The sequence below is a fragment of the Bombina bombina genome, chromosome 2 (assembly GCF_027579735.1).
Source record: "Bombina bombina isolate aBomBom1 chromosome 2, aBomBom1.pri, whole genome shotgun sequence".
NCBI lineage: Eukaryota > Metazoa > Chordata > Amphibia > Anura > Bombinatoridae > Bombina > Bombina bombina.
This window is the reverse complement of record NC_069500.1, coordinates 1,160,585,139-1,160,600,037: the sequence shown is the minus strand read 5'-3', so window position 1 is coordinate 1,160,600,037 and position 14,899 is coordinate 1,160,585,139.

The following is a 14,899-nucleotide window of genomic DNA, read 5'->3' as shown; positions in this document are numbered from 1 at the left end:
TATAAGCAATGGAAAATGAGTTGCGCTATGTACTGACCATGTATTAAATATTTCCTTATTTTATTAAATCATATTATATACACATAGTATATACATATATATATATATTTATATATATATATACACCTCTTGTATGTTTGTGGTATACCTTATATGCTTATATAGCTATAAACTAGAATAATAAATAAAATTGAAAGCACTGACAATAAATTGTCAAAAATGATCTTAGGGCAGTACCCTGCTGTAAACACAGTTCCTAATGCCGTAGTGTGTATTGGTGAATACCACAGTACCTTTTATTAGTTACCCATATGGAGGGGTTAAAGGGACAGTACAATGTAAAATTGTTTTTATATGAATGTATTTTCAATGAATTGTTATACCAGCTGCAGAGTATAACATTTATGAGAAATTGCATTTTTCGGTTTATTTTGTGTATATGAAGTAGCTGGTTTTGTGCTTTTTAAACCATAGCCTATTACAATGGGTTGAGCTTCAGGTAATATCAGATCTCATTATGTTATCACTTTGTGTACACAGACTTGCTTCCTTATCTTATATTTGTCTAGAACACCAAAGCTCAATACTTAGAGAGAACAATGGAAAATTATCATTGTATTACTTAACTATCATGCCCCCCACTGAGAGTGTAATCTCTTCTGCTGGCTGTGTTTACTTTGGCTATTCAATAGAATAGACTCCAGTATAGAAACTTTCAGTATAGGTTGGGATACCACAGGCTAAATCAGCTATTTCAAATGCCAAAATAGGGGTAAAGGAGCTACTTGTAAACAATTTAAAACATTCCAGCAGGTAAAATGAATCATTGGGAACAATTTAAAGGGCAGAACATTTGTGGATGAACTGTCCCTTTAACTTGAAAAGTTCCATATAGTTTTCCTCCTTATAGTCTTTTCTTTCTTATGAAGACCCACAATATTGGATACTGATGATAATGATGATGATAATGAGAGGATTTGAAACTTGGACTTCTTAATAAGGTTTAGCTATATATTCCTTTAAATTACAAGGTGGAGGTGCGATGCCAAGTCTATGCCGCCTTGATCCAGCTAGGTTTTCCTCAAACCTTTGCTCAGGTGCAGTAACATAAGAGAGAAGAAAAGAAAAGGTGCACAGGACAAGACTCAAGTGAAAAGATTTTATTACAAATAGCTGCACACGCAAGTATTATTGCACTTACTAGAGCAAAGGATTAAAAGGCATTCAAGTGAAGCGCTGTGTTCCTACAGCTCATTGTCTCACACAGTAGGCTCAGTTGGACTGCCTTTCTCAGCTGTGACAGGTAACGTTTGGCGAAGTTTCCGGATCTTGTGCCAGGATACTCTGTGGCTTGTGGGGACAGAATGCTTGCAAGTCAACAACCCCTCTGGGTGATATGCCAAAGCCTAACGCGTTTCCCCCGATCTACGGCCGGGCTTCTTCAAGAGGCAAAAATATACGTCTAAAACTTTGGGGCTTGGTTAGTAGTCTGAAAAACAGCACAATGTTATTTAAAAATAAGCAAAACTACAAATTTTTACAAAAACACACCCAGATGGGCTATATAAATTAATCATCTACCAAACATTTATGCAAAGGAAAATCTAGTGTACAATGTATCTTTAAGTTACTGAGTCAAAAACTGTCACTATATATGTCCTCACAAACAAGATCTGAAGCAGAAAATGCTGTTCTGATAAGTGCTTAACCTCTTCAAATATGCTCTCCCCTTTGTCATGGGCCCCACACACACAAAGAACACGTTTACAAACGATGCACAAAGTGACAGGTGCCAACATCTGAGACATCCACTGTCAGTTCTAGAAATATCTACTAAACTAAAGTAGGTGCCAAGCAAATATATATAATGTTGTCTCACAATCTGCTTAGTGGTGCATGCAGATCCTTTGCCTTTACATCTAAAAATATTTGTTCATTTTATTCTCTCCTTTCTCTCATCTTTTTATGATTTTCCTTACTACTTCTTGCAATCCCTATTTCACATCCTTTGTAGCAGAAATATAAAAGATATATTATAATAATAAGTGAATACAAAAGAGTGTGTTATCTTGTGCTTAGTCTCATGTTAAGAATAATGCATGATCTAGTATTACAATGTGATAGTTACAAAATTACACAGAGCGTCTTAACGTGGCCAAAACTTTTTTGTAGTGTGCTTTATATTACTAATGGATGGTGCAGGGAGCACTGTTCGTGCACTTAAAGGGACACTAAACCCCCCAAAAAATTAATAATTCAATTTTAGAATACAATTTTAAACAACGTTCCAATTTACTTCTATTATCTAATTTGCTTCATTCTTTAGATATCCTTTATTGAACAAATAGCAATGCACATGGGTGATCCAATCACACGAGGCATCTATGTGCAGTAACCAATCAGCAGCTAATGAGCCTATCTAGATATGCTTTTCAGCAAAGTATATCTAGAGAATGAAGCAAATGAGATAATAGAAGTAAATTCGAAAATTGTTTAAAATTGCATGCTCTTTCTAAATTATGAGAGAAAATTGTGGGTTTCATGTCCCTTTAATGCTCTTGTGATGAGGTAAGTGTTTAAATACAATCCAATATACAACATTAAAATGTAATGCTTTTTGAGACCTGAACAACATGAAGAACTCTGCTACCTTCACACCATCAGCTTAGTACATAATAAGCTTAGTGCACCTTCTGCTTAGTGCACCTTCTGCTTAGTGCACCTTCTGCTTAGTGCACCTTCTGCCTAGCGCACCTTCTGCTAAGTGCACCTTCTGCCTAGTGCACCTTCTGCTTAGTGCACCTTCTGCCTAGCGCACCTTCTGCTAAGTGCACTCTCTGCTTATCGTGCCATCTGCTTAGTGCACCTTCTGCCTAGCGCACCTTCTGCTTAGTGCACTCTCTGCTTATCGTGCCATCTGCTTAGTGCACCTTCTGCCTAGCGCACCTTCTGCTTAGTGCACTCTCTGCTTATCGTGCCATCTGCTTAGTGCACCTTCTGCCTAGCGCACCTTCTGCTTAGTGCACTCTCTGCTTATCGTGCCATCTGCTTAGTGCACTCTCTGCTTATCGTGCCATCTGCTTAGTGCACTCTCTGCTTATCGTGCCATCTGCTTAGTGCACCTTCTGCCTAGAACACCTTCTGCTTAGTGCACTCTCTGCTTATCGTGCCATCTGCTTAGTGCACTCTCTGCTTATCGTGCCATCTGCTTAGTGCACCTTCTGCCTAGCGCACCTTCTGCTTAGTGCACTCTCTGCTTATCGTGCCATCTGCTTAGTGCACTCTCTGCTTATCGTGCCATCTGCTTAGTGCACTCTCTGCTTATCGTGCCATCTGCTTAGTGCACTCTCTGCTTATCGTGCCATCTGCTTAGTGCACCCTCTGCTTATCATGCCATCTGCTTAGTGCACCTTCTGCTTAGAGCACCTTCTGCCTAGCGCACCTTCTGCTTAGTGCACTCTCTGCTTATCGTGCCATCTGCTTAGTGCACTCTCTGCTTAGCGCACTGTCTGCTAAGCGCACTTTCTGCTTATTGCACTTTCTGCTTAGTGCACTCTCTGCTTATCGTGCCATCTGCTTAGTGCACTCTCTGCTTATTGTGCCATCTGCTTAGTGCACCTTCTGCCTAGTGCACCTTCTGCTTAGTGCATTCTCTGCTTATCGTGCCATCTACTTAGTGCACTCTCTGCTTATCGTGCCATCTACTTAGTGCACTCTCTGCTTTTCGTGCCATCTGCTTAGTGCACTCTCTGCTTATCGTGCCATCTAATTAGTGCACCTTCTGCCTAGCGCACCTCCTGCAAAGTGCACTCTCTGCTTAGTGCACTCTCTGCTTATCGTGCCATCTGCTTAGTGCACTCTCTGCTTATCGTGCCATCTGCCTAGTGCACCTTCTGCCTAGCGCACTTTCTGCTTAGTGCACTCTCTGCTTATCGTGCCATCTGCTTAGTGCACTCTCTGCTTATCGTGCCATCTGCTTAGTGCACTCTCTGCCTAGCACACCTTCTGCTTAGTGCACTCTCTGCTTATCGTGCCATCTGCTTAGTGCACTCTCTGCTTATCGTGCCATCTGCTTAGTGCACTCTCTGCTTATCGTGCCATCTGCTTAGTGCACTCTCTGCCTAGCACACCTTCTGCTAAGCGCACTTTCTGCTTATTGCACTTTCTGCTTAGTGCACTCTCTGCTTATCGTGCCATCTGCTTAGTGCACTCTCTGCTTATTGTGCCATCTGCTTAGTGCACCTTCTGCCTAGTGCACCTTCTGCTTAGTGCATTCTCTGCTTATCGTGCCATCTACTTAGTGCACTCTCTGCTTATCGTGCCATCTACTTAGTGCACTCTCTGCTTTTCGTGCCATCTGCTTAGTGCACTCTCTGCTTATCGTGCCATCTAATTAGTGCACCTTCTGCCTAGCGCACCTCCTGCAAAGTGCACTCTCTGCTTAGTGCACTCTCTGCTTATCGTGCCATCTGCTTAGTGCACTCTCTGCTTATCGTGCCATCTGCCTAGTGCACCTTCTGCCTAGCGCACTTTCTGCTTAGTGCACTCTCTGCTTATCGTGCCATCTGCTTAGTGCACTCTCTGCTTATCGTGCCATCTGCTTAGTGCACTCTCTGCCTAGCACACCTTCTGCTTAGTGCACTCTCTGCTTATCGTGCCATCTGCTTAGTGCACTCTCTGCTTATCATGCCATCTGCTTAGTGCACTCTCTGCTTATCCTGCCATCTGCTTTGCGCACTTTCTGCTTTGCGCACTTTCTACTAAGCGCACTTTCTGCTTATCGCACCTTCTGCTTAGTGCACCTTTTGCTTAGCGCACTTTCTGCTTAGTGCATCCTTTGCTTATCACGCCATCTGCTTAGTGCACCTTCTGCTTAGACCACCTTCTGCCTAGCGCACCTTCTGATTAGTGCACTCTCTGCTTATCGTTCCATCTGCTTAGTGCACCTTCTGCTTAGCGCACTGTCTGCTAAGCGCACTTTCTGCTTATTGCACTTTCTGCTTAGTGCACTCTCTGCTTATCGTGCCATCTGTTTAGTGCACTCTCTGCTTATTGTGCCATCTGCTTAGTGCACCTTCTGCCTAGCGCACCTTCTGCTTAGTGCACTCTCTGCTTATCGTGCCATCTGCTTAGTGCACTCTCTGCTTATCGTGCCATCTGCTTAGTGCACTCTCTGCTTATCGTGCCATCTGCTTAGTGCACCTTCTGCCTAGCGCACCTTCTGCTTAGTGCACTCTCTACTTATCGTGCCATCTGCTTAGTGCACTCTCTGCTTATCGTGCTATCTGCTTAGTGCACCTTCTGCCTAGCGCACCTTCTGCTTAGTGCACTCTCTGCTTATCGTGCCATCTGCTTAGTGCACTCTCTGCTTATCGTGCCATCTGCTTAGTGCACTCTCTGCTTATCGTGCCATCTGCTTAGTGCACTCTCTGCTTATCGTGCCATCTGCTTAGTACACCCTCTGCTTATCATGCCATCTGCTTAGTGCACCTTCTGCTTAGAGCACCTTCTGCCTAGCGCACCTTCTGCTTAGTGCACTCTCTGCTTATCGTGCCATCTGCTTAGTGCACTCTCTGCTTAGCGCACTGTCTGCTAAGCGCACTTTCTGCTTATTGCACTTTCTGCTTAGTGCACTCTCTGCTTATCGTGCCATCTGCTTAGTGTACTCTCTGCTTATTGTGCCATCTGCTTAGTGCACCTTCTGCCTAGTGCACCTTCTGCTTAGTGCATTCTCTGCTTATCGTGCCATCTACTTAGTGCACTCTCTGCTTATCGTGCCATCTACTTAGTGCACTCTCTGCTTTTCGTGCCATCTGCTTAGTGCACTCTCTGCTTATCGTGCCATCTAATTAGTGCACCTTCTGCCTAGCGCACCTTCTGCATAGTGCACTCTCTGTTTAGTGCACTCTTTGCTTATCGTGCCATCTGCTTAGTGCACTCTCTGCTTATCGTGCCATCTGCCTAGTGCACCTTCTGCCTAGCGCACTTTCTGCTTAGTGCACTCTCTGCTTATCGTGTCATCTGCTTAGTGCACTCTCTGCTTATCGTGCCATCTGCTTAGTGCACTCTCTGCCTAGCACACCTTCTGCTTAGTGCACTCTCTGCTTATCGTGCCATCTGCTTAGTGCACTCTCTGCTTATCATGCCATCTGCTTAGTGCACTCTCTGCTTATCCTGCCATCTGCTTTGCGCACTTTCTGCTTTGCGCACTTTCTACTAAGCGCACTTTCTGCTTATCGCACTTCTGCTTAGTGCACCTTTTGCTTAGCGCACTTTCTGCTTAGTGCATCCTTTGCTTATCACGCCATCTGCTTAGTGCACCTTCTGCTTAGACCACCTTCTGCCTAGCGCACCTTCTGCTTAGTGCACTCTCTGCTTATCGTTCCATCTGCTTAGTGCACCTTCTGCTTAGCGCACTGTCTGCTAAGCGCACTTTCTGCTTATTGCACTTTCTGCTTAGTGCACTCTCTGCTTATCGTGCCATCTGCTTAGTGCACTCTCTGCTTATTGTGCCATCTGCTTAGTGCACCTTCTGCCTAGCGCACCTTCTGCTTAGTGCACTCTCTGCTTATCGTGCCATCTACTTAGTGCACTCTCTGCTTATCGTGCCATCTACTTAGTGCACTCTCTGCTTATCGTGCCATCTGCTTAGTGCACTCTCTGCTTATCGTGCCATCTGCTTAGTGCACCTTCTGCCTAGCGCACCTTCTGCATAGTGCACTCTCTGCTTAGTGCACTCTCTGCTTATCGTGCCATCTGCTAAGTGCACTCTCTGCTTATCGTGCCATCTGCCTAGTGCACCTTCTGCCTAGCACACTTTCTGCTTACTGCACTCTCTGCTTATCGTGCCATCTGCTTAGTGCACTCTCTGCTTATCGTGCCATCTGCTTAGTGCACTCTCTGCTTATCGTGCCATCTGCTTAGTGCACTCTCTGCCTAGCACACCTTCTGCTTAGTGCACTCTCTGCTTATCGTGCCATCTGCTTAGTGCACTCTCTGCTTATCGTGCCATCTGCTTAGTGCACTCTCTGCTTATCGTGCCATCTGCTTAGTGCACCTTCTGCTTAGTGCACCTTCTGCTTAGTGCACTCTCTGCTTATCGTGCCATCTGCTTAGTGCACTCTCTGCTTATCGTGCCATCTGCTTAGTGCACTCTCTGCCTAGCACACCTTCTGCTTAGTGCACTCTCTGCTTATCGTGCCATCTGCTTAGTGCACTCTCTGCCTATCGTGCCATCTGCTTAGTGCACCCTCTGCTTATCGTGCCATCTGCTTAGTGCACCTTCCGCTTAGAGCACCTTCTGCCTACCGCACCTTCTGCTTAGTGCACTCTCTGCTTATCGTGCCATCTGCTTAGTGCACTTTCTGCTTAGTGCACTCTCTGCTTATCGTGCCATCTGCTTAGTGCACTCTCTGCTTATCGTGCCATTTGCTTAGTGCACCTTCTGCCTAGTGCACCTTCTGCTTAGTGCACTCTCTGCTTATCGTGCCATCTACTTAGTGCACTCTCTGCTTATCGTGCCATCTACTTAGTGCACTCTCTTCTTATCGTGCCATCTGCTTAGTGCACCTTCTGCCTAGCGCACCTTCTGCATAGTGCACTCTCTGCTTAGTGCACTCTCTGCTTATCATGCCATCTGCTTAGTGCACTCTCTGCTTATCGTGCCATCTGCCTAGTGCACCTTCTGCCTAGCGCACTTTCTGCTTAGTGCACTCTCTGCTTATCGTGCCATCTGCTTAGTGCACTCTCTGCTTATCGTGCCATCTGCTTAGTGCACTCTCTGCCTAGCACACCTTCTGCTTAGTGCACTCTCTGCTTATCGTGCCATCTGCTTAGTGCACCTTCTGCTTAGTGCATCTTCTGCCTAGTGCACCATCTGCTTCGTGCACTCTCTGCTTATTGTGCCATCTGCTTAGTGCACTCTCTGCTTATCGTGCCATCTGCTTAGTGCACTCTCTGCCTAGCACACCTTCTGCTTAGTGCACTCTCTGCTTATCGTGCCATCTGCTTAGTGCACTCTCTGCTTATAATGCCATCTGCTTAGTGGACTCTCTGCTTATCCTGCCATCTGCTTTGCGCACTTTTTGCTTTGCGCACTTTCTGCTTATCGCACCTTCTGCTTAGTGCACCTTTTGCTTAGTGCACTTTCTGCTTAGTGCATCCTTTGCTTATCGCGCCATCTGCTTAGTGCACCTTCTGCTTAGAGCACCTTCTGCCTAGCGCACCTTCTGCTTAGTGCACTCTCTGCTTATCGTTCCATCTGCTTAGTGCACCTTCTGCTTAGCGCACTGTCTGCTAAGCGCACTTTCTGCTTAGTGCACTCTCTGCTTATCGTGCCATCTGCTTAGTGCACTCTCTGCTTATTGTGCCATCTGCTTAGTGCACCTTCTGCCTAGCGCACCTTCTGCTTAGTGCACTCTCTGCTTATCGTGCCATCTACTTAGTGCACTCTCTGCTTATCGTGCCATCTACTTAGTGCACTCTCTGCTTATCGTGCCATCTGCTTAGTGCACTCTCTTCTTATCGTGCCATCTGCTTAGCGCACCTTCTGCCTAGCGCACCTTCTGCATAGTGCACTCTCTGCTTAGTGCACTCTCTGCTTATCGTGCCATCTGCCTAGTGCACCTTCTGCTTATTGCACTTTCTGCTTTGTGCACTCTCTGCTTATCGTGCCATCTGCTTAGTGCACTCTCTGCTTATCGTGCCATCTGCTTAGTGCACTCTCTGCTTATCGTGCCATCTGCTTAGTGCACTCTCTGCTTATCGTGCCATCTGCTTAGTGCACCTTCTGCTTAGTGCACCTTCTGCCTAGCACACCTTCTGCTTAGTGCACTCTCTGCTTATCGTGCCATCTGCTTAGTGCACTCTCTGCCTAGTGCCATCTGCTTAGTGCACTCTCTGCTTATCCTGCCATCTGCTTTGCGCACTTTCTGCTTTGCGCACTTTCTGCTAAGCGCACTTTCTGCTTATCGCACCTTCTGCTTAGTGCACCTTTTGCTTAGCGCACTTTCTGCTTAGTGCATCCTTTGCTTATCGCGCCATCTGCTTAGTGCACCTTCTGCTTGGCACACCATCTGCTTAGTGCACAAACTATATCCGACGTGAATTTTAATGTGAGCACCCTTAAAAATCTAATATATGAAGGATTTAGTGCACCCGCTCTATCTGACATGTTAGAGCACCCTAGACTATACAATAAGAACAGCAGTAAGATACAGCTGTGATAAATATATCTAATGTCATAAGGGGATGAGTTTCATCCATAAACCATTTTAATTTGTTTAGAATAAATATCTAAATACATTCGTCCAGAATTTCTCTGTTAAAAAAAACAACTCTTTTTTTCATGACACATATATTTCTTAATTCTATTCATACCGAAACTCTTTAACATGGACATCAGTTTAGTTCACCTTCTGCTTAGTGCACCATCTGCTTTGCTCTGTGATATCAGACTTGAATTTTACTGTGAACCCCCATAGAAATCTAATTTGTGAAGGATTTAGTGCACCCTAGGCCATTGCTCGATTGAGAAAAATAACTTTGAACTTGTTATATAAGAGCAAACTAGAAGTGCTACTGATTGCATTCAAGCTATGTTAAGTGGCGCTCTAAATTTTTTCACTTGCGCACAAAAACAGCTTATAGTAAACTTTAAACACGAGTGGACTAGCACGCGTATTACAAGTTTAAAGTAAATTGTTTGCACACAAGCGAAACCCGAGGACTTTAGATTTTGTGAACGTGTTAACTTCTTCTCCATATAGACTTCAATGAAGCGTGCTTTAAAAAAAACTAACACTTAGCGCACAAGCGCTAACCCGACACCACATTAGAGCTACAGTGCTAAACCTGGAGGTAGTTTTAACTCGAAGGTAGATATGAATGTTTTACATTCCAATGTGCTTCACAAAAAGAAAATATTATTTTCATTTTTAAATATATATTTCTATATATGATACATTTTTAAATATATATTTCTATACATGTGTAACGTTTCAACCTATCTAGTTAAATTGTACAGGTATTTAGGTTTTTGAAATGTAGCTATTCAGGATTACCTCAACTCTAAATAATAAAAGAGTCAAGATTTAGAACGAATAGCAGAATTTTATGAGTTTATAAATTATCAGACAAAGATTAACTTCCAATTAACTTGTCTTTAGTGAAGTGACAAGATTCCCTAAGTTGGTATGATCAATCTGAATAGGAAGTTCGTTGCTAGACCAGATGAGGTAATTGTTTATTCTCTAGTAATAAATGTTAGTTAGTTAGGCCTAGATTTGGAGTTTGGCGGTAGCCGTGAAAACCAGCGTTAGAGGCTCCTAACGCTGGTTTTAGGCTAACTCCGGTATTTGGAGTCACTCAAAAAAGGGTCTAACGCTCACTTTTCAGCCACGACTTTTCCATACCGCAGATCCCCTTACGTAAATTGCGTATCCTATCTTTTCAATGGGATTTTTCTAACTCCGGTATTTAGAGTAGTGTCTGAAGTGAGCATTAGAAATCTAACGACAAAACTCCAGCCGCAGGAAAAAAGTCAGTAGTTAAGAGCTTTCTGGGCTAACGCCGGTTCATAAAGCTCTTAACTACTGTACTCTAAAGTACACTAACACCCATAAACTACCTATGTACCCCTAAACCAAGGTCCCCCCACATCGCCGCCACTCGATTAAATTTTTTTAACCCCTAATCTGCCGACCGCCACCTACGTTATACTTATGTACCCCTAATCTGCTGCCCCTAACACCGCCGACCCCTGTATTATATTTATTAACCCCTAATCTGCCCCCCAAAACGTCGCCGCCAGCTAACTACAATAATTAACCCCTAATCTGCCGACCGCAAAGCGCCGCCACCTACATTATAGCTATGTACCCCTAATCTGCTGCCCCTAACACCGCCGACCCCTATATTATATTTATTAACCCCTAATCTGCCCCCCTCAACGTCGCCTCCACCTGCCTACACTTATTAACCCCTAATCAGCCGACCGCAAAGCGCCGCCACCTACATTATAGCTATGTACCCCTAATCTGCTGCCCCTAACACCGCCGACCCCTATATTATATTTATTAACCCCTAATCTGCCCCCCTCAACGTCGCCTCCACCTGCCTACACTTATTAACCCCCAATCTGCTGAGCGGACCGCACCGCTACTATAATTAAGTTATTAACCCCTAATCCACCTCACTAACCCTATAATAAATAGTATTAACCCCTAATCTGCCCTCCCTAACATCGCCGACACCTAACTTCAATTATTAACCCCTAATCTGCCGACTGGAGCTCACCGCTATTCTAATAAATGTATTAACCCCTAAAGCTAAATCTAACCCTAACACTAACACCCCCTAAATTAAATATAATTTTAATCTAACGAAATTAATTAACTCTTCTTAAATAAATTATTCCTATTTAAAGCTAAATACTTACCTGTAAAATAAACCCTAATATAGCTACAATATAAATTATAATTACATTGTAGCTATTTTAGGATTAATATTTATTTTACAGGCAACTTTGTAATTATTTTTTTTTTTTTTTACTGAAAAAGAAGTATTTATTCCAATAAAAAATGTATGGTAGACAAAGGCAAAAAAAAATAAAACACAACAGACCAAAGGAGGGAGACAGCAGTCTTACATGTTTCGCGCACACTTGCGCTTAATCATAGAAGCTGAATACAAGTAAGATCAGCTATGGTACTTAAAGGGACAGCACACCAATCAAAACACTCAGTTTGAGAATTGACCTGATGAACAGGTGTCACACCAATAATTAGAAAGACTTAGAGGTGTGTTTCCACAGTGAGTACTACAGATCAGAAAAATAAAAACATAGTTGATATACTTGTGAAGGAATGCAAAATCTGGCGATATAACACTATATAAAAGAGAAACTGAGTAATATTACATTACAATTTCACAATATATATAAAAATATGAGTGTGATGATCTTTATAATGTATTAGCAAACAGCAAGGAGAGAGAACAGGAATACAGACTTTATTCAGCAGCATCCATCTTAACAATAACTGCCCGCCCCCTCCAATCACATGACTAAAATGTTAACTGTTTGTAGTGCACAGAGTGAACTAAGCATAACTATTGAACTTAAACTATAACATAAAGCATACACATCATTACATCTTCCCCTTCAAATATGAAACACTTAATATGAGACAAAGTCTTCCCATATTTTTGGTTTGATAGCTCGACCATAACGAGAGAAAGTAACTGCTGGCTCACTAGCAGTACAATCAGTGTCAGGTTGAGAGTCATTCCCAGCATTATCGCAAGCTGATACACTTATGTTGTCCTCAAAGTCCTCAGTAGACTTTACATCCATGTTAGGGAATTCTGTGCATTCATTGCTTTGCTCTTTATTGTCATTGCTGCTTGGTTCCTCGAGTAGGGTATCAGCTGCAGTGTCTGGTCGAAGATGACGCCTGTTGCGTCTCAGTTTCTGTCCACACTTGGTTTTGATTATATATGACCTTGGTGAATTAGCTTCACTGACAATTCGAGCAGGTTCCCATGTATCCCCAGTGACTCTGTGTCTCACAGCTTGCCCAACCCTGAGTGGACCAAGTAACTTGGTAGATTTGTCAAAATACAGCTTTTGCTTTTTCATGTTTATGTTCCTCTGACCTGTTACCTGATCCTGTGGGATAGTCTGAGGCTGCAATTTCTGTGGTGCAATAGGCACTGTGGTCCTCAGTGCTCTACCCATGAGCAGCTGTGCAGGTGAACATAAACCCTCCATGGGTGTTGCACGATAGTTTAACAGGCCTAGGTACACATCCTGCCCTGATGATTGTGCTTTTCGGATAATGGATTTGGCTATGCCAACATACTTCTCAGCTAAACCATTGGCCTGTGAGTGATACGGACTTACTGGTTTGTGCCTGACTCCCCATTCACGCAGAAAGCACTGGAATTCAGCACTTGAGAATTGCGGGCCATTATCAGACACAAGTTCTTCACACACTCCATGTCTCGAGAGTATTGTTTTGAAAGCCCATATGATTGCTGATGCTTTTAGATTTCTCAGCTGTACTAACTCAAAGAATTTGCTGTAGTAATCTACTACTATCAGGTAGTGGTTGTCCTCAAAATGAAAAATATCTGTGGCCAGTCTCTGCCATGCCCGTGAAGGAGTGTTCCATGGTGTGAGAGGTTCTTTTGCATTGTTTTTTTGAAATGTCTGGCAGGTTTCACATGTCTTCACAAGTGTCTCAATATCAAGGTCCAAATTAGGCCAGTAAACCACATCCCGTGCTCTGCGCTTACAAAGAGTAATGCCCAAATGTCCCTGGTGAATTTGCTCCAATATTTCTGCCTGCTGTGATTTAGGAATAACAATACGGTCACCCATGAATATGATATCCGTATGAAAGGATAGTTCATTTCTCACAGGCCAGAATCCCTGCAACTCAGGAGAAAGCTTCTTTCGTTTTTCTGGCCAGCCATTGCACATGACACGAATTAGTTTTTCTAGTACTTTATCTTGTTTGGTATCTTGTCTAATTTTTTCCAGCCGTACATCAGCTATTGGAATATTTACTAGTACTGTATGTACCTGTTCTTCCAATTCAGGTTCATCCCGTGCTTCATGTCCTTCTGGAAACACCCTAGACAGCGTATCTGCCATCGGAATTTCCTTTCCTGGTTTATATTTCACTGTGAGATCATACTGTTGTAGTTTCATAACCATCCTCTGCAGGCGTGGAGGTATAGCAGATAGTGGTTTTTGCATGATGTACTCCAATGGTTTGTGATCAGTTTCCACAACCACTGGGCGACCATAGATATACTGGTGAAATTTCTCACATCCATTTACAATGGCCAACATCTCCTTCTCAATTTGAGCATAATTGGCTTGTGTTGTTGTCAGAGCTCGTGAAGCATATGCAACAGGATGTCCTTGTTGCATTAGCACAGCACCTAACCCAAACTGGGATGCATCCACTTGAAGCACAGTGTTGCAGTTTACGTCAAAATATTTCAGTATTGGCCCCGGATGTTTAGTGATCAGTTTTTTTACTTTCTCAAATGTCTTTTCCATGTTTGCGTCCCAAGACCAAATAGCATCCCTTTGTAGCAATGCACGTAGTGGGGCTGTCAGCTGAGCGAGGCCCTGAGAAAACTTGGATAGATAATTAAAAATGCCTAATGATGTCTCTAGTTCCTTCCTGGAGGATGGGGCCTTCATGCTAATAACTGCTGTTATCTTCTTTGGATCAGGCTTTAAACCCTCTTTGGTTAGAAGGTGTCCAAAATATGTAACCTCTTCTACCCCAATTTGCATTTTGTTTGGATTGAGTTTAAGATTTTTCTCCCGACACCGCTTGAGTAAGGCAATAAGGTTTTCATCATGTTCTGTACGATCCTTTCCATAAACCAGCAAATCATCAATTATTACTTCAACACCATGTAGACCAGCAATCAACTCATGTGATTTCTTTTGAAATATCTCCTGAGCAGAAGCAATGCCGAAAGGTACCCTTGTGAAACGCCATCGTCCAAAGGGGGAGTTGAAAGTGGTCAGGTGACTGCTGGGTTCATCAAGACGCAATTGCCAGTAACCAGATTGTGCATCTAGTACACTAAACACTGTTGCTCCTACTAGCTTGTGAGCTATATCATCTATGGTGGGGAGTTTGTAGTGTTCTCTCATTATTACTTTGTTCAAATCACGTGGGTCAATGCAAATACGAATTGCGCCTGTGTTTTTCTTCTCTACCACAACCATAGAACTGACCCATTCTGATGGTTCTGTGACCTTTTTTACTACCCCCAACTTCTCCATCCTTGTTAGTTCTTGTTTGACTTTAGCCTCAAGGGATAGAGGTATTTTCCTTGGGGCATGAATGACAGGCTGTGCACCCTCTTT